Genomic DNA, 19,525 nt, shown 5'->3' with positions numbered 1-19,525 from the left:
GGCACAGGCACCGCCCCCCGCCCGGCCCGGCCCGCCGGAGTGACAGCCGCGTTCGCTCTCGCCAGGGTTGGGGCGTGGGTACGTTTCCTCTTTCTGCTTCTACTCCTTCTCCGCCTCCTCCTCCTCCTCCGCGCGGCCCCGGCGACGCTCCGCTCCCCGCGATTCTCTCGGGGGTTCTGAGAAGGGGTCGTTGTCATCTTCTTTCCCGGCTCTTCACGCTTCGGCTCTGTCCTGTGAGACTGTTGCATCCCAAGCCCAGGGCCTTGCCTGTATATTTATCATCACAGGGCGAGAAGAATACGATATTGCACAGAAGGCATCTTGGGAACCCGGAGAGAGATTTTGAATAGGCATCTGCCTCAAGTAATAATTGGTCATGAGCCCCTTTGCCTGCTGTTCTTGTGAAGGCAAAGCACCGTTCTGTGACAAGAAATGTGATTTTCTTCTCTCTTCCTCCTAAAACTCTAAATGTTATAGCTTATAACCACCTGGAATAAAACCAGTGAAAAATGCCTTCACCCATCAAGGTATATTAGAGTAGGCTGACTCATTTCTAGATTCCCAGGTTGCCGGATGTGTAGCTGTGGTAGGCAACAATTCCAGAATAGCCATAGATGCAGCTCTTGGCAGCAGTGGAGTGTTTGTGATGCAGCATAACTGATCTTCAAGGCAAATACTCTCACGAAAGTGGCTTCTGGCTCTCACTAATGACCAGCATGCAGAACTTTACCCTGCAGCTCACCTTTACGTGGGCTGCTTGCCAGTGTGGAGGCTGACCTGAGCAGCAGGGTAAAGTGGTGGTGTGCAGGCAGTCATCACTGATGGGCTGGCTGACATCTTGAGGGAGTGGAGTCCCAATATGTGTGCGTAGGAGGGCAGAGAAGTGGAGAGTGAGCTCGCAGTTATGTTTCTAGATGGGGGTGGGAGTGAAGACAGGATTATAAGAGAGGAGGAGGTGGAAATGTGAGACTTTGTGTGTGTGCCTGGGACCTTGCTTGCAGCCTGTATCTAGCTAATGCAGCAGTTACTACAGCTATGAAAAAAAAAGTTTGAAAATTTCAGGCTTATCCTGTTTGTTGCATTTGTTATGTTCCTGTTGCACATCAAAAGCCCTAGCAGTTAGGAAACAAAGTTGGCATAGAAATATAGGTTAGAAATGGATTAATGTTATTATTTTCCTAACAGGATTTTCTCCTTTTGCCTCCTTACTTCTATACATAATGAATGTTTCTATGTTTAATTATTCTGTCTTAAAAGGAACAGTTATTAGTAAAGGTCATCTTGAGTTTAAAAAAGTTTGTACAGAGTATTGCAGTGTGCTTCAGCTACCAAATAGAAGAAAATCTCTTAATTGTATTGCCAGGTTTCATGGGACGTGAAAATTGGACCATTCATGTAATCAGTTTAATCAGTTTAACTTCTAGCATCATGTATATTTGTCAGCAACAAATATCTCCAAAGTAAACTGTTTCTCAAGTGTTACGTGTGACATCTCAGCCCAAAAAGTTGTCACCTGATCTCCATGGTTTTTTTAAGTGTTGTATCTCAGTTCTGTGGAATACACTGTCCTAGAAACTGACTTGGGCTATAGTTAATAGCTGCCAAATGGAATTTGAGTCTGCAAATGTTGGAATAAATTGAGTAAGCATTTATTAAGATGCAACCTTCAGTTCTGAACTTGTGCAATTTATGTCTTTTAAGAGAAGAAAGGACAGTTGGCAAGAACCAGAATGTATTTAATAGGGAAATTAGAAAATATTCCATAGTGCTTGGTAAAAGTAGAGACAGGAGTAGATTTAGCAGAGATACTAAAGTTGTGTGTGGAGAGCGAGTTTCACACTTAGGGACAAATTTTGGATGGGTGATATAGCTTGTATACAGATACCCAACCTCTTTTTCTTCGGGAATATTATCAGTGTACTTATGGGACATATCAAAACAGGTCATGTGACTAATTTAGGCTTTAAATATGTCCTTCTTTGGTTCTTATTCTTTCTGGAACATTTCAGGTTTTTTTTAAAGCTATGTAACTGGATAGGAAGTTATGTCATTGTACTGGTAAAAGGCTAAAAGAGGAAGGTCATGCATTTCTTTCAAATCTTTGTATTTTCAAAATAGTGTTATCTGTATATTTGTATATATCTGTATATTTTAACTGGTTCTAGAGGTTTTGACTATGGCATAATATTAATCTATAATGCAAAGTAATTGGCAAGCACTAATGCTCCTTCAAATCAAACAACCACAGAACCACAGAATGGTTGATGTTGAAAGGCACCCCTGGGGGCCATCTGGTCCAACCCTTCTGCTCAAGCAGGGATACTTAGAGCAGACTATCCAGAACCAGAGGAGTTTCGAAAATCTCCAAGGATGGAGACTCCACAAGCTCTCTGGGCAACTGAAGTCAGTGCTCAGTCACCATCACAGTAAAAAAAAGAGAAAGTGTTTCCTGATGTTCAGAGGGAGCCTCCTGTGTTTCTGTGTGGGCCCATTGTCCTGGTTGTGTCACTGGGCACCACTGAGAAGAGCCTGACTCCATACTCTATGCACCTTCCCTTCAGGTATTTATATACATTGATGAAATACCATCTGAGCCTTCTCTGCTCCAAGCTGAAGGGTCCCAGACCTTGGAGACTTTCCTCACAGTAGAGATGCTCCAGTCCCTTTATCACCTTGGTGGCCCATTGTTGGACTCTCTCCAGTAAGTCCATATCTCTCTTGTACTCTCTTGTACAGAATATATATTGAATGTAAGATATGTTTCTTTGAGAACTTTTCAGACTTTATTACTTAGATGAACAAGTCCTGTTGACAAAAACACTAATGCTAGTTTTAAGATTTACTTTTTCAGCTTGACCTTCTTAAACCTTAAGGGTCTACAGTGACAATAATGGTTAGCACTGTTTGCTGGATCCTGCAGAAAAGTATTTTTTTGTCAAAGAACTGTATTTAAAGAAACAGTAAGAGTGCTCTAAATAGCATGTAGTCAAAATAGTTTCAAATTTACATTTAAAAGAAAGTATTGCTTCATATTTGTTTTAGGAAAAAAAGAAACTTAATTGCTGTTAGTCAGCAAGTTTACAACAGTTTAAATTTTGCTCCACCATGAAAATGAGCCAAGAAGAGAATCTTCTTGGTAATAACAGTTCTTGCGAGCACAGTTCTGTGAAAAGCTGACTTGAAGGATAGGATCTGAATTCAGACAAGTCTGAACCTAACTGCACAAAGGCAAGCAGTGCATAACTGTTAGCAATTTTAATCTTGTTTTTCATTCATTATTCAGTCAGTGGCCAGCAAATAAGAAAGCAAGGTATTTATTCACCTGCATAAGCCTATTCAAATTTTTAAAGTTTCTTATGGAACTTATAGAGTAGATAGATTTCAGAACTAGGTTAATTTTATCTTAATAAACATACATAAAACCAATACTGCATGTTTATACTATTCTACAATTTTATACTATTTTAAGTAAATGTTACACTTACTGTCATATTTTGCTTGCTGTACCATATAAAGAATTTAAACTAAAAGCTGTACATTCCTATCCAAAAACTGAAAAAAAGTAAAATTTCAGGTTTTGTAGCTTTGTTTTACATCTTTAGCATGTGTTTTTAAACATCTAATACAGATGATGTCAGTGGGAAATAAATAGGTTTTTTCCTGGTGTAAATCTAGTGAAATTAATGTACCTAATTTACTCATGGACAGACCTGAAAGCAGGCTGTGAATTTACTGACTGTACTTATTTTCCTCACTGTTTTCAAATTCCTTTCTTAAACTATTTGGTTTTAATTCCATGTTCTTGGTTACGTAAATTGCTTAAAATGTATGATCTCTATATGGGCTTAGATAGTTACTTTAAGCAGGAAGTTGGCTTAAACAAACCACTGGAACTGAATTTCTTAGTAAGAAAGCAGGAGGTTGGCTTGGTTTTCTTCATCTTCTCCTTTTTTTAGGCAACATAGGCAATGCCAGAGCCATCATTAACAGGAACATTGGGCTACTTTTAAGATTTCATAGCTGAATACAGATTTTTGATTACATTGCCATCATCTTTGTTGAGTGTCTATATACATGTGTATAGTCTTACAAGTCTGGTCTTTGGGTACGTCCAAACACCATGAAGATATATCTGAATGAGCTCTAAATGTCATTACTGCAACACAGAGCTCAGGTTGGGAAACATCTCAAATATTTTCCTTGCTCTAGGACACATTTTGCAGCCTGTATGGATCTCTATATGGCCACAGCTGTTTTCTGTTAAGTCAGAGAGACAGTTTTGAACTAGTTCAGGTATATTCTGACAAGCTCCTCATAGCTGTGCATAAAACAGCTGTACTGTAAGCTGGTAGCGTAGATCCCTTTGTCTCTGTTGTCTTTCTTACAACTTAGATTAATTACCTTTGCTGACCACAAGCATGATTAATGCAAGAGACCATGGAAGTGAAGTAACATCATCTTCCAAAAAAGCATAGCTGTGCTTCAGACAAATTCAGGGAGCCAATGCTCACGTTAGCAACAGTTACAGCTTCTTCAGTATAGCTCAGTGGTTTTGCAGGGGAAAAAAAAAAGAGCATAACGAGCTGCCACTGCAAGATGATTGCTTAGCCAATTTTTTGGAGTAAGCGATGAATCTGGAGGAAATGGTGCAGAGTCCATAAATAAAGAGTGGGGCAGTGTCTTGTCTTGAGAGCGCTTGTCTCTCCGAGTGGATTCTTCTTAAAAAGTCGTATTTCCACATAATGTGACACAAACTGGGTTTTGTTATGAAGAATGAATGCAGAGGCTGCCAGCGTTTCACACAGGTGACAGAGGAAGGTCTAACAGTGACTAAGAAGGACCTGCGAAGTCCCACGTTTTCAGAGAGGTACATGTACTTTGAGAAAAGTCAGTTCAAAGCAGAAGAATCACAGGAGTAAACACATCAGTGTGTACCAGTTTGAAGTTGTTTTCTTTAAAACTAATTTATCTCTTAAAAATCTATGAGTTTATAACAATTGTTTTTAAATCCCTTGTAAAATAATGTAATAATTTAAAGATTTGTGTGTAATGAACACTGATGGTGGACCCTACCTAAAAAACCCCTAAATGTAAAAGATGAGACGTAACTAGAATTTTTTAAAATTTATAAGGCCAAGTTTTTTCAGTGTGTTTTCAGCTACAGATCTGATGTGAAACACCTGATCTTGACAGTTGCCAACATGTGCTGTTATGTAAATATACAGTGTTTAACAAACAAATAAATCCCCATGTGGCTTTCAAGTTTCTGTTTAACCAGTGGAGTTGAATGAAATGTGTAGAAGTCAATCAGAGTCAATAAAACCAATGACAGTAAAGTTGAAATACAGAATAAAGAATGTAAATATACACCAAACTGTGAAGGAATGTGGGAAATATGTGAGAAAATAACCTCCAGTTAGAAAACAAAGAACAAGAAAACAATCCCCAAAGCCTCGAGATATGTTGGGGGGAAAAATAGAGAAAATGGTAGAAAATACAGATTTCTGTAGACTTAGTGCACTGAGAGTCAATACAGATGCAAGAAGAAATCCAATGCTGTTATGAAGTCTTATTTGGACAAGACATTTCCGTTCAGATCTTGGCGATACTTGTCATTTTTGTAATATCACTAAGGTATGATTAAGTCGAAAGCAGTTTTAATATGTATTCCTTAGGAAAAAGGATATTCAATCCATTAATCCATTTATCTGAAAGCTATGTTGTTTTTAAATTGGTTGTACGCAAAAAAAATCTCAACAGTTAAGGCCTTGATACTCTCTGAAAATCATTTTTTTATAGAATTAGAAGAGGAAAGACCAAGTAACTCCATGCTCTTGCAGTGCCAATATTGCTTTAAAGTATTAACTGCAATGCATGGTTTCTGTCCTACAGGAAGAGAGGGAAGCAGAATATATATTCATGGTAAGTTACTGCTAGGTCACGAAGTCTAATGTGTTGGCATTTCTCCTAACACTTATAACACAATATAAAAATCTATTGGAAAAAGATATAAAATGAAAATTATCTTTTCAGTATCAAAATTATGCTGATCATTCAAATTAAATCTGCTGTGACACTGCCCTGCACAGCACTGACAGTGGTTATGTTCTAAATAATTTTCAGTCTGCTCATCATTGTATAGGTTATCCATATATAGAGCTCTTGAGCAGGCCTTATGCCAAAATTGATTTTCTTCTATATAAAATAAAACTGTATAAATTATAAACCTCCTTTATTAGGAACCACCCTTTTATTCTGTGTTTGTAATGCAACTGCATTAAAAAACACAGAGTGGTTACAGTGCTGTTGAGCTGTTACACTGGCTCCTTGTAATGCTAGCTTAGTCTCCTTTGAACATAAGTCAAAATACAAACAGAAATAGAGCAGAATATAACAGAAATGTTGTTAACCACCGTATCATCAGCCAGACCTATCCAGCTGCAATGCTAACTCAGCCTAAATTCTAAGGTCCCATGCCTTGAGTTTCCTTTTGAGTAAGCATTCTGTATCTTGGTTCAAATGACTCTTCAAATGACTTTTAGAGGATTTATGATGTACATAGTTTTTACCTATTAGCTAGCCAGATAAGCTTAGGTGGCATGTGAATATGACCACTTACCTCAACAGATAATTTGTTAAACATGGCAAAAATACATGTTCTTTTTCACTAGTCCAGCATGCTAGCAGTCACACAACATTGTGTCCCACTGTCAGAATACAATGTACTATTTCAGCTAGAGGCAGTTGCCTAAATTTTATCCAAACACAGCTCAGGAACTAATAATGTGCAAACATATAGTCAAAACTGTAATTAAAATTGCTCAAGTCTTTTCCATACTCTTGTTTTCAAAAGCATGTAGCTCTCTGGAAAAAATGCCTAGTTCAGTGAATCTGAGTGGAAGTGTCCATCAACATCTGAGCTGACCCAGGGCTGCAGTGGCAGAAAGGAAAAATAAATTTTGATAAATAATCTTCAGTGGTGATTTCCTCTGAAGCCAGCTTTTGTTCAATTGTGTGCTGTGTGTAGGTAACTTCAGGCATGATATTTCAGCATTCCTGCCAGTTTTGAGGCAAAAAAGGCAGTGCTATGTTTCAGTATCTTAAATGCAGCTGGGAATGTACAGAAGTGCTCTAAACCAATCAGTTCACTAAGGGTTTAATCCTCCATGTGGTGATGTGAGTTCAGCTAAATGAAAGGAGGAATGCTTATCTTGAAATATTTGTCTGCTGTGTTGCCCAGATTTATTCTAATACAGAGCAATTAGCTCACCTAAATTTAGGTGTCTCTGTCACAGGTGTCTGCATCAGATCCGGATATCCAGATATTTTTATAGTGAGTAGAGAAAAACAGGCACTTTCATGATGCAATTCATCTCATTCTAAGGTAAACACTCCTGGTCCTGTCACTGGGCACCACTGAAAAATGTCTGACCACCTTTTCTTCATTCCCTCTGTTCAGGTGTTTATACACATGTGTGCTAGTTAGAACAGCTGAGACCAGTTCATCACTGTGTGGGTTTAACCCAAACTGTGTATTCTATACCCTCTATGTCATTTCCCAGAAACTGTTAACAATAGACCATTTGCAGCAGATGCCCAGAGCACACCTGACACCCAGGCTATAAGCTGGGTGTTAAGAGGCCTGTGAGATAGGAGGATATTCCTGTCTTCACACTCATGACTCACAGACACCCATTGTGGAACTCCCTGCCCTGGGGAAGGTACTGGGCATTCCTGCCCTAACCTGAGGGTATATAATCTTGAGGTCTTGGGACTTTTGGTACCACTCGTGGGATCCAGAGGAGGACCAGAACCTCGACCGAACTGCAACCACCACTCTCCTCTAGACTGAGACCACCACTCTCAACCAGACTGTGACCACCTCTCTCAACTGGATGGTGACCACCACTCTCGACCAGACTGCGACCATCACTCACACCAACAGGTTTTTCCTCTCCTTTTACTTTTGGACTCAGGGGACCACGTGGGGCTCCGCATGGGGGCCGACGAACACCATTCTGTTCATGCCCCAAGGTGCCGGGCTATAAATCCAGGTTTTGTAGGTTAAAGCCAATTGTTTGTCTATATAATTGTATTTATTGTATTATTTTTATTAAATTGTAAGTCTGACTTATAATCTCTTTCGAGTTGGGTTCATTTCTCCTGCCGGTTTACCTTTAAACCAGCACAACATGGATGGGATCCCCCTCAGCCTTTCTTCTCCATGCCCAACTGTCTTAGCCTCAAGGAATCAACAAGGAAATGTTCTTTACTGGACTTGATAGTTACAAACAAGGAAGAATTGGTCAGGGATATGAAAGTTGGAGCAGCCTTGGCTGAATGGCCATATGACCACTGGGGTCACATGATCAAAGAGAATACAGGAGGAGGAATATCCAAAGAGGAGGAAGCAGGGTAAAAATCAGGACCACAAATCTGCATTTCAGGAACTCAGACTCCAACTTCTTCAGAGAGCTTCTTGGAATAATCCCATAGGATATGACCTTGCATAGAAGAAGGGTCCAGGAGAGCTGGTTGATATTCAAATATCACCTCCTTCAAGCTCAAGAAAGCTCCATCCCTGCAAGTAAGAGATCAAACAAAGGCAGCAGGAGACCTGCATGGATGAGCAAGGAGTTCCTACATTAATTCAGACATAAAAAGGAAGTGCACAAGATGAGGAAGATGATAAGTGACCCAAAGAGTGGGTGGAATATATCTTTAATAAGGGTATATTTGTCAGAAAAATAGCAGAAGGTACTTCATCTCAGTGTTGGAGCTCATTTTATTTTATATTATTAGGATATCTCGTTTGATTAGCCCTTTCTATCTGGAAAGTTGAGGAAAAAAACACTTAAGGGCTAATTTTGCTCACCACATAATAAGGGGAAAGATGAAAGAGGGAAAGAATATTTAAGGGTTTAATTCTAGGTATAGGAGACAAGTCTTCTGTACTTCTGGAACTTTGTTCACATGACAGCCATATTCTCTTGGAGGTGAAAACCTTGCGGGCATCAACCACCGTGCAAGTTCTGCAGTGTGGCCATAGCAGAAATAAAAAGAAACACAGACCAGATGTGTATCAGAAAAAAGAATGACTGACTGAGGATCAGGACCATAGCATGTTCCAGCCCTAAGTCTGTAAGTACACTGAGTAAGAATTAAATGAGCTTATTTCTCTGTCATTTGGAATACTCTGCAGTGGGAGCTTCCAGAAGTGCTGGATCATGTGCTGACAATACTGCTTTTGGGCTGTTTGCACTGACAAATATAATAAGAAGCAAGATGGTGGGGACTGAACATGGAAGCCTCTGTAAAATCTGCAGGCAATATTAAGTCTCAGAAAGAAGAGAAGCCATCAGACAAGGAGAAACAGGTTAAAAATAATTGGCAAGAACCTTTGGAAACTTAGAAACCAACATATGGGAGAAACCATATTGCCTAAGATGCTGGCTGATACTTTGAGAGAGTTTGACTGGATCTAAGAAATAGAGCCAAACCCAGGTATCTGGTATATGTAAAACATTCTGTATATAGTAGATTTTGGTATAATATGAAATTGTGAACCAATGAATAAGGAGCAAGCAAACTGTGTTAGCAAGTACATCATAATGGCTCTAAGCAGACCCAAGAGCAAGGAGGAGGAAACCATCGACACCAACATCGTATTTTCAGTAAAGAGAAGTAAAAAGCTGCCCATATCACACCATGAATGATTTGCCATGACACCCTCCCCTCCTAGATAGAAGCCATCAACCTTAGGACATGATCTCTCTGTTGCCAGAGTGACAGTGGAAGGGTGAGCATAATACCATAGAAAAGGACAATTACTATAAAGTTTGAGTATTTTGATTCTCACTATATCATTACAGGGATGAGCTGTAATGTTTGGATAATTGGGAGTATAAGTGATGGTATCATTGTGTCCAGATTAATAAGAATTCTTTAATTAGACTATGAAGACTTTAATTAGACTAGCAGTAAATTCCCAGTTCTTCACCCACATAAACTGCACAAGTTGTATTGCACCAAATTGGCAGGGGTGACCTAAGCTGTAATTTAAATGTAACAAATTAGTAATAAGTTTAAGGAGAACCTAGTTTGTGGGCAGCCTGAGTTCTTAAACCTTGGTGCAACTACAAACTTTATTGATTTGATTTCGACGGACTCTAACGGGAGCTGGGGTGGCAAGCTCATCTATAGGCATCTAGCTATACTCTGTGTGTCTTCAAAAAGATACCAAATGTGTGTTTTGACATTCTCATTGTATAACTGAAAAGATCCCAGGTACCAGCAGTAGATTCATGGATGCTAAACACAACAGTCAGAGTCACAGAATCATAGCTTGTATGAGACTTGCAGAGGTCAACTAGTTTAGAACTTTCTGCTCAAAGCAGGCCCAGTAAAGTTGGGTTACTCGGGCCTTGCCCAGACAAATTTTGAATATCTCCAAGGATGGAGAGTCCATTTCAACTGGAGTCCATGTTAACTCTGTTCTCTTGGTTGGCTGTTAGAAGGACTTCTCTGCTAACTTCAGACAAGGGTTAATGAAACACTGAGAAACTCAATGTATAATTACTGGTGCATGTGTCATCATATGTGCATTGGTGTCAGGGAAAGGATGCTGGTCTAAATGTTTGTGGGTCTGACTCAGTCTAATTATAATGCTTTTATACAATCTCAATTTTCTTACTTCTTCAGAAGTTTTTGGAGATACAGTCATAACTCTGAGGAAGCACTCAGATGGAGGAAAGCTCCTCTCATATAAATTCTTCATATATTTTTTAGCAAAAGAACCCAATGGATGCAAAAAAAAATTGGAATCATACCAAGGCATGAATATTTATAGCACCAGATGTTTGAATGAACTGGAAGACCCTTAACTCCATCTGAACCAGATGCCCATATGTAGTGGGTTGACCTTGGCTGGATGCCAGGTGCCCACCCAGCCGCTCTATCACTCCCCTTCCCAGCTGGACAGGAGAGAGAGTAAGATGGAAAACAACTTGTGGGTTGGGATAAGGCAGTTTATTAAAGGAGAAGCTAGGCGAAAGCTTGTGCGTGCAAAAGTGAAGTGAAAGATAGCAGGGTTTATTCTCTACTTCCCATCAGCAGCGATGGTCAGCCACCCCTGAGAAGCAGGGCTTCCGTACGCATGACGGTTTCTCAGCAGGCGGCCATTGGAGATGATGCCTGCCTCCTGCTCCTTGCCTTAGTTTTTATATCTGAGCTGACGTCATACAGTCTGGAATATCCCTTTGGTCAGTTTGGGTCAGCTGGCCTAGTTTGGTCCCCTCCCAGGATCTTGCCCTCAACTAAGGAAGGAATGTTACAGTGCTGATGCTGTGCTCAGTGCTCAGCAGTAGCCAAAACACTAGTGTGTTATCAACACCCTTCTGGCTGCCAATGCAAAGCATAGCACTGTGAGGGCTACTGTGGGGAAATGAACTCCAGCTCAGCCAGACCCAATACACCATAAGAACAGAGCTAAGAGGGGGAAAAAAAGACAGCTTTTCAGGCTCTTTTTTTCTTTTTTTTTTCTGAAAAGAAGAAATGTACTGCTTAAAGAGGAGATATTTTTATCATGGGAGTTTAGGGATCTGTCACAGAATTAACCTCTACTAATTCTGAGAAGGCTTCTTATCACCAGAGTACAAAGTTCAAATTTAACAAAAGACGAAGCAGTATGGATTTTTGCTGTAACTTGTTACTAATAATGTTTCTAACTAATAATGTTTCTAAACATTATACCTGACTTATATTACTGAGAAGTGTAGTGATTCATACGTTAAAATAATAGTGAAGCAGTCAGAGAGAATAATAGTGAAGCAGTCAGTATTCAGGAAATCAGTGCTGGTATCCCCTATTTTTGAAGTTGAAGAGGCTAATACCACACTCTCTTATACTACTTCTGTCCAAATCTGGCTGCCAAATTAATATATTCAATAGATCAAGTTGCTAATTCATTTCACTATTAGTATTGTTGCCACTAAAGGTAAGTAATTATATTTAGTGCCTTTTAGAATTGGTTTATGTGATCATCATCTCACAACCAGGCTATAAGAGCTCTTAAATCTGAAAGACTTAGATTAAATACCTATATCAAGGAAAAAAAACACTTCTGATGCAAAAAACAAATTACTAAGGCAAAACACTGTGTGGTGACTAGGCTTCTTTCATTCTTCATATCTTCAGTACCGAAGTTTGGCAATATTGAGGACACAAGTACAATCTCAACAGACACTGCTAACTAGAATATGTCTTAAATATGTGCACTATGTACATCACAGCTGGAATATTCATAGACAAGTGCTCCAATTTGGTTCTTCAGCAAAATAAACAACTATATGTTGACTTTATATCGAATATCATCCATAGTTCAAGATTTGGAGAATCTGCCTCCGAATCTGTGACTTTTTTATGTCCACAATAACTAGGAAAAGATGCAGATCTTAAATCACTCTGCTGTTTTCACAACATGAAACAAACAAAAGTGAGTGTAATGATTGCTTGTGATTTTTGAATAATCCCTTCATGATTCAATAGCTCTTGCAGACTCTAAAATCTGCCACAATTTTATCTTCTTTTTACTTCAAGGTGAAATCTATTTTTCTCTCATAGTAGCACATAGGCAATGATACAAACCGACCAATTTCCCGTTTTGAGAGGAAAACAGAAAAAGTATCTGATGTGGAGCCCCGCAGCACCAGTTATCTTGTCAAGAGGGTGGCAATGGGTGCAAAAAGACATAAATAGAAGCTATTTGGTGTTTTAGGAAAGCACAGAGTTAGTTTATTAAGCCCATAGAAGGCTCTTAAATGTCTATCTTAATTTTAAGATAAATAAACACATGTAGTTGGCAGCAATTAGAGATTAAGGTTATTTCTTAATTGCAGGTAAATGTAATGAAATTGTTGTTGCTGTTGCTATAGAAAATTCATAAGTGCACAGGAATGAAATCTTCCTGAAGAACTGTTTCCTTCCTGTAAATTTCTATGGAACAAAAGCATAATTCCTGCAAAAGCTCTCATTCACCTGAATGAGAGCAGAATGGGGTACCCTTAAAAAGAAAAGAGGGTAAAAACAAGGTTATGTAGCAGCTAACTGTAAGGGAAAGTATGTTTTCCCTGGCTACCTCAGAACAGCTACTACATTGTCTGGCATTCCCCTGAAGCAGTGTTCTTGTCTGTACAGAGGCTGGATGAAAGCTCTTGCATTGCATTTTATCAGAGGGAGGCACAAATGCTGAAAATGTGCCAAAGTACACATTAGTATTTGATTTTTTAATAATACCATTGTGTCCAAAGCTAAAGAGCAAATACAATTTTATATCTTGGTATAATAACATGTTGTCACTTAGCAAAGTATGAATAATTGATCCAATGAGTCATTATAATTTCTTTTTAAATTAATCTAGAGTAAAATAATAGTGCCTTTTGCAACAACAGTTAGTACCATAATAGTAGAACTTCCTATGTTTAAAATAAGCAAGGCTAAACTAAACATCTCTGAACCGTAAGGGCCAGATATGTCCCTGCATGTCCCTAACTGCTTTCATATGCTCAAAGTCATGAAGCAGCTTTAAAAACAGGATTCGTAAATCCCAATGAAATAAATTCTCAGGTATCATCAAGCTCCTATATTGCTCCAAAACTTTTTTTTTAATTATTATTTTCTGGAATAGAGTTGCTATCCCATGAATCAGAACATAGATTATTAGAGTTTAAACATAGCCATAAAATAACTTGTGGCAGTTATTAGACTTGTCCCAGTTCCTGGGAAAGTAAGGCTGGATGACTGCAATTATTTCCTTTCATTGTCTCCCTTTGCCTAGTTGTGCTACACAGCTTACCAAATCAATTGGAAATGGTAGACTAAAAACAGACAAACAAACAAACAACCTGACCCCCACTCTTTTCCCATAATTTTAGACTCACTCTAGGTGAGGGTCATCTGAAATTCCCTGGGACAGTCGAGCATATCCCAGGGAATGGGATATGTCTTGGAATACAGGGCTGGGTGAACCCAGGGAATACCTCAGCTTTTTGTGGTGTCTAAGGGCATCTGTCTGAGAAACCTGCAGGCCTTTGAAATGGCAATTGAAAGTTAAGGCAAACGAACCAATCTTTTGTATCTTTTCTGTCTAATTCTTTTCCTTCTCACCACCCAGCTCAGGAATCCCACAGAGCAGCCTCATAAGAAATGAAGAAGGAGATCACAGGATCAATTCATTTTTTTAATTGATAAAATTATCTTCCTGAAATTTTTTTTTAAGTTCTCAAAGATTAAAAATGGACAGGCTAGCTTAAATTTTCACAGAAACAAATCATTAATAAGTGAAACAGAAACATGCTAACAACAAAGGCACATCAGATGAGTAAAATACTGTGTAGATCATTTAACAATGTGCTAGTAGAAGAAAAATGCCCAGACAAGTAATGGGTGATTTTATATTATGCAGATACAGGAGTAAAGGTGTGTAGGGAAAAATAATATTCTGGAAAAAAAATCTGTTATGCCTGCCTTTTTCCCAGATCTAGCAGTTATCTAGTAAGTTAGAGTCTCTCTCCCACAGATATTGCCTCATTTCTATTTATGGGTGGACTATCACAAAAATCATAACACTATTTCCACACATATTTTATAGATCAAACAAACAGTAAACTCTAGAGGAGATAGAGCAAGAGATCAAGAGTACTGAGAACAGCCAGGACTTGAGCTGTCAGAGTCTCTTTCCTAGCCATTATCTTACTCTCTTGGAAAATAGCTTTTTTCCTGGGATTTTTTGGACAATAAAGTAACATAGAAACTTAAAATGGTTTTGGTTGGAAGGGACCTTAAAGATCATCTAGTTCCAACCCCCTTGCCATGGTCAGTGACACCTTCTGCTAGACCAGGTTGCTCCAAGCCCTGTCCAACCTTGCCTTGAACACTTCCAGGGATGGGGCATCCACAACTTTTCTGGGCAACCTGTTCCAGTGTCTTTCCACCTCTCTCAATGAAGAATTTCTTCCTAATACCTAATCTAAACCTTCCCTCTCCCAGTTTAAAGCCATTCCCCCTTGTCCTGTCACAACATGCCCTTCTGAAAAGACCCTCTCCATCCTTCTTGTAGGCCCCTTTCAGGTGCTGGAAGGCTGCCCAGAACCTTCTTTTCTCCAGGCTGAACAACACCAATCCTCCCCACCTTTCTTCATTGGAGAGGTGCTCTACCTCTCTGATAAACTTAGTGGCCTCCCCCGGACTTACTCCAACAGGTCAATATCCTTCCTGTGGATAGAGCTGGGTGCAGTGCTCCAGGTGAGGTCTCACCAGTGCAGAGTAGAGGGGCAGAATCACCTCCCTTGCCTTGCTGGCCACTCTGCTTTTGATGCAGCCCAGGATACAGTTGGCTTCCTTGGCTGCAAGTGCACGTTGCTGGATCATGTCGAGCCTCTCATCCACCAGCACCTCCAAGTCCTTCCTGCAGGTCTTCTCTCGATCTGTTCATCCACCAGCCTGTATTGATACCAGGGGTTGTCTTGACCCAGGTGCAGCATCTTGCACTTGGCATATAATCATCTTGCATTTGGTCCTATAATATTTCTTCCTGGAATCTGACTGGGTTGCAATCAAGTATTACTGAAAATTAAAAACCATGGACAGTAATTACACTAGCCTAATAGCCTCTACTTCCCAAGCATTTAATATTTAAGGAATATCCATAGCTTGCATTATTCATATTGACTTCTTTTCTATCTTAGATATGTAGCATTTACAGATGTGGTTTACATATTCAAAATTATAAGTTCAAAAGATACTTTGAAAAATTATGATGCCAGCCGGTGGCCACTTAACTTGTGTCTGTCAGAATACTAATAAGAGAAATTAACTGTAAATCTGTAAAGCACTGAAAGGGAGTGAAAAAAACCAACAACAAACCTTTGGCATAATAAAGAATGGGGAAATAGCTGAGTTGCTCATAAAATATAGTGTTTTAGAGGAATTCCAATAAAGATAGGGATATCATATAATATTAATAAAATAGACTTGTGGATTTTAAAACCGTGGGAACATTATGGCTGATCTTGACACTAACAAGGAGGCCATCAGATGGTATGGCAAGTGAAATGATAACGAACAGTGTTTTCATAAAGGCTGGAAAGAACAACTGAGAACTGATATGCCTCGTAGATCATATGTCTTTGGAAACAGAATCCCTGGCAGATGAGAGGCCAAGGGTCAGCCTTGGGTTAGGGTTAGATTGGCCTCTAGGTCACACAAAATGTCCCACTCCCTCCAGATCTTGCTCCCAAAATCTGCCAATAGCAGATGCTCAGAGAGGGGGGTAAGAACAAGACAAGCATATAGTGACACATCACAGAATAATTGCCCAAGTCCTAGCAGCCTGTAGCTTACAAAACATATGCACAGTCTTTGTATTTAACAGTTCCCATTGTATTTCCTTTAATACATTTGTTCATTGCTCTTTGAATTCCTGTGACATTTTAATATTCCAGTGCCATATGGCCAGGACTTCTACATTGTATGAAGAAGTATTTCCTTTTCTGATTTCCTTTTCTGATGCCCCTTACTAATTTTTTTCAAATAGACAATCAGCAGTTGATCTCTACTCACACTCTCCACCCTACTTATGTAGACTGCTGTTATTTTTCTTTTGGGTCTTCTCTTTTTCAGACCTCCAAACCAATGAAGAGCTGATGATAGAAGCACTGCCTATATTGATCTGAAGGAATGGGGCCAAAGGAAGAGGGGAAGATACTATCACTGCAGTGGAGAAGATCTGATGGAGAATGAAAATAGGCATCTTTTTATTTCAAAGAATACAGTTACAGAAAAATTGAGAGAAGAATTAAGCTTCTTAATTATGTTATAAGCAAACAGCTTCTTCTGGAAGCTAATATGGCAGAAGTATTTTTTAAAATAAACAAGATGAAATCAGGTTTCTTGGGAACAGCAAAATAACATACTGGTAAATCTCTTGATTAATTATGAAATGAAAAAGATAACAAAAAACTTAATAAGCTAGGTTTAGTAATCTGAAGGTATCTCTCAACAGATGAACAGTTACACATAACAACTTCGGAGAAAGCGCGACGAGATTAAATTGGAAGATTATCATGGCATCCCTATCATTACTGCCATCTTCATTACATCATCCTCAAATCAAAGGAAATGAGAAGGGAACATCAGTATGAGATTTAGAAGAAAGGTACTCCGGGGGGATCAAATATTTTATATTTGTCGGCTACTCAAGAAAAACATGGAAAATAATATTAAATATATTTATTTTATAAAATCTGCAGGGGGGGGAAGAGGCACATCATGACATTCTGTAAAATAGCCTTAGGTTTTGATGAAAAGTTAGGAATCTCAAAATATTTAAATGATAAAATTAGATGTTTGAAGCTGAAAAATACACTATATAGATAAAGAGGGAAGTCTCTTCACTGTATCAATTTAGGAATACTCTGAGATGTTCTGTATCTTCTTTAAAATTACTACTTAAAAATGATTTAATAGAAGATGAAATTTTCAGAATATCACAAGTACAGAAGAGTTCCACCATCTCTTTAGACATGTTAATAACATGGTTATGATACAAGATATTTAAGATGTGGAAAAAATAATTATTGGATTTGAACAAAAGAATTTAAGATCAACAAGGAGAAGAAAATTATTGTAAGCTGACAAATTATATTAGCCACCAGCCTGTAAATATAAATATCAGTAAGTTAAAGCAATTTAAATGCCTACAAGCATTAACTGAGAATTCTTTGGGGATAGAGTATATTAAGGCCTGGGTGCAAAGACAGAATGCTTATAATTATTCTTCAGATAATTTCAGCACCAAAAATTAATTGTGAAATACTTTCTATATAAAAGATACTTAAAAGTGTTGGTTTTTACAGATGGAACATTTGGGTAAGAAAGACAATTCAATATATTATAAAATTAAGTACCTATTTATATTTGGGTTAGTGAATTTTGTTTTTCATTAAATTTACAGGAACATAATTGTCATTTGAATTTTCAATTCCTTCTTTGAGAATACCTTGAAATAATAAATAGGTTCAAAAGGAAGAATACACTCAAGTGTCATTTTCATAGGAAATAGGCTGGTTTCCCTTTCCCTAAACATTTCCCACTTTGAGTTTTTGAAGGATCATCACCTCTCAAAGACCACTGAAGATTCAATGTTGTTTAACAGAACTAAAAATTTGAGACAGTCGTACCAACCAAAGAAAATAAAGTAGCAGCGTGTAATGCAATGCTGTACAATACTGATGCAGCTGTTTTTCTTACTAAAGCAATCTGAGGACTGATGAACATCGAAATACTGAGTTGCAAGTTATCCCTTTGATATTTTCACGGTTCATTGAAGCTGAAAGAAGCTATGCACTTCAAGGAGTGAAATCTGGGCAGTGTCTTTTTTTTTCAGCCTTTAAGCATCTAACATGAGGATATTTGCAGCCTGAAAGTTGTTAGTTTATCAACTAGTTTTCAGACATGACCTGCTTGAAAATGCAGTGCTGTAACAAAAAGGGTAAAGAAGTATAAGCAAACCCAGTCAAGTAATTTGTGTTGCTTTTTTTTTGCTGATGATAACCTTAGTCTTTTTGTGTGCATAAATTATATACAAATGGGCAATGGAAAGAGCACTTCTGGGTATTTACTGAGCGGCCAGAGTAGGGGAAAGCCAGTACAGTGCTCAGGAGTGATCCAGCTGGCAGCTGGCATCTGGCATGTCTCCTAGCCATCAAGTTTCCTCCTGCATTAAGGAAAGACTCTTTGCCCTGTACTTATTCAGTTATTCAGGCCAATGTATTTTTAAAAATAGGTCCTAAAAATGTATTTTTAAAAATTAGGCCCTAAATCCATACATTCAACTTAAGGAAATCGAACTTTCTAAATTATTAGGCATGTGGAAATTTCCCCATCAGCTGGCTGGACTACATATTAAGAAATCAAATGTACCAAGGCTGTTCTCTGGAACTAAAGGCAATTGGCATGGAGCAGCCCCCACCCTCACAGCTATGAGACTAGGCTGTCCAGAACAGGGTGGCCTGACCTAAATTGCCTGTTGGGAACGGTCCCTTACCCATGGCATTACCCAAACCGTTCCTGGGAACTGTTAAAAAGCTGGCAAAGTCCAGACTTCTCCAATGGATTGTACTTGCATTTTAATGACAAAGCATTAAATTAAAGTGCCTGAGTATTCTCTCCAGTATTTTTAAATGGCTATCACAGACATGGCTAGTAAGTACTCCTAGGTGCTCAGGATTTCTAAAAACAGAGCCTCTTGTTTGGTTTTTTTTTTTACTATTTCACTGTTCCTGTTTCGTAAAGATTAGCCTAACTCACTTTATTAATTTTCTACTATCAGTGAGAAGAAAACTTCCATCATATCCTTCCCACTAGACTAGGATGTTCTTTCCAGCTTTTCACCACCTCACTTTCTCAGATATGGGGTTACACATTAGCCTGTGAAAGTTCAACTTTATGCAGTCCTTTGCGGATTCGG

At 38.6% G+C, this 19,525-nt stretch overlaps 1 long non-coding RNA gene across 1 annotated transcript; it reads left to right on the top strand.

Annotated features, from left to right (window-relative positions):
• The first annotated feature begins 33 nt into the window (after positions 1 to 33).
• LOC113963478 lies at positions 34 to 17,962 on the top strand. Its single transcript, XR_003532833.1, has 4 exons — positions 34 to 78; positions 2,562 to 2,701; positions 5,893 to 5,922; positions 16,678 to 17,962. It is a non-coding gene; the product is annotated as an uncharacterized LOC113963478 (long non-coding RNA).
• The last annotated feature ends 1,563 nt before the right edge of the window (positions 17,963 to 19,525 follow it).

The sequence above is a fragment of the Neopelma chrysocephalum genome, unplaced genomic scaffold (assembly GCF_003984885.1).
Source record: "Neopelma chrysocephalum unplaced genomic scaffold, ASM398488v2 Primary Assembly neopelma1_25, whole genome shotgun sequence".
NCBI lineage: Eukaryota > Metazoa > Chordata > Aves > Passeriformes > Pipridae > Neopelma > Neopelma chrysocephalum.
Note: the sequence above shows the minus strand (reverse complement) of the source record. Positions and strands in the feature narration are given on the sequence as shown.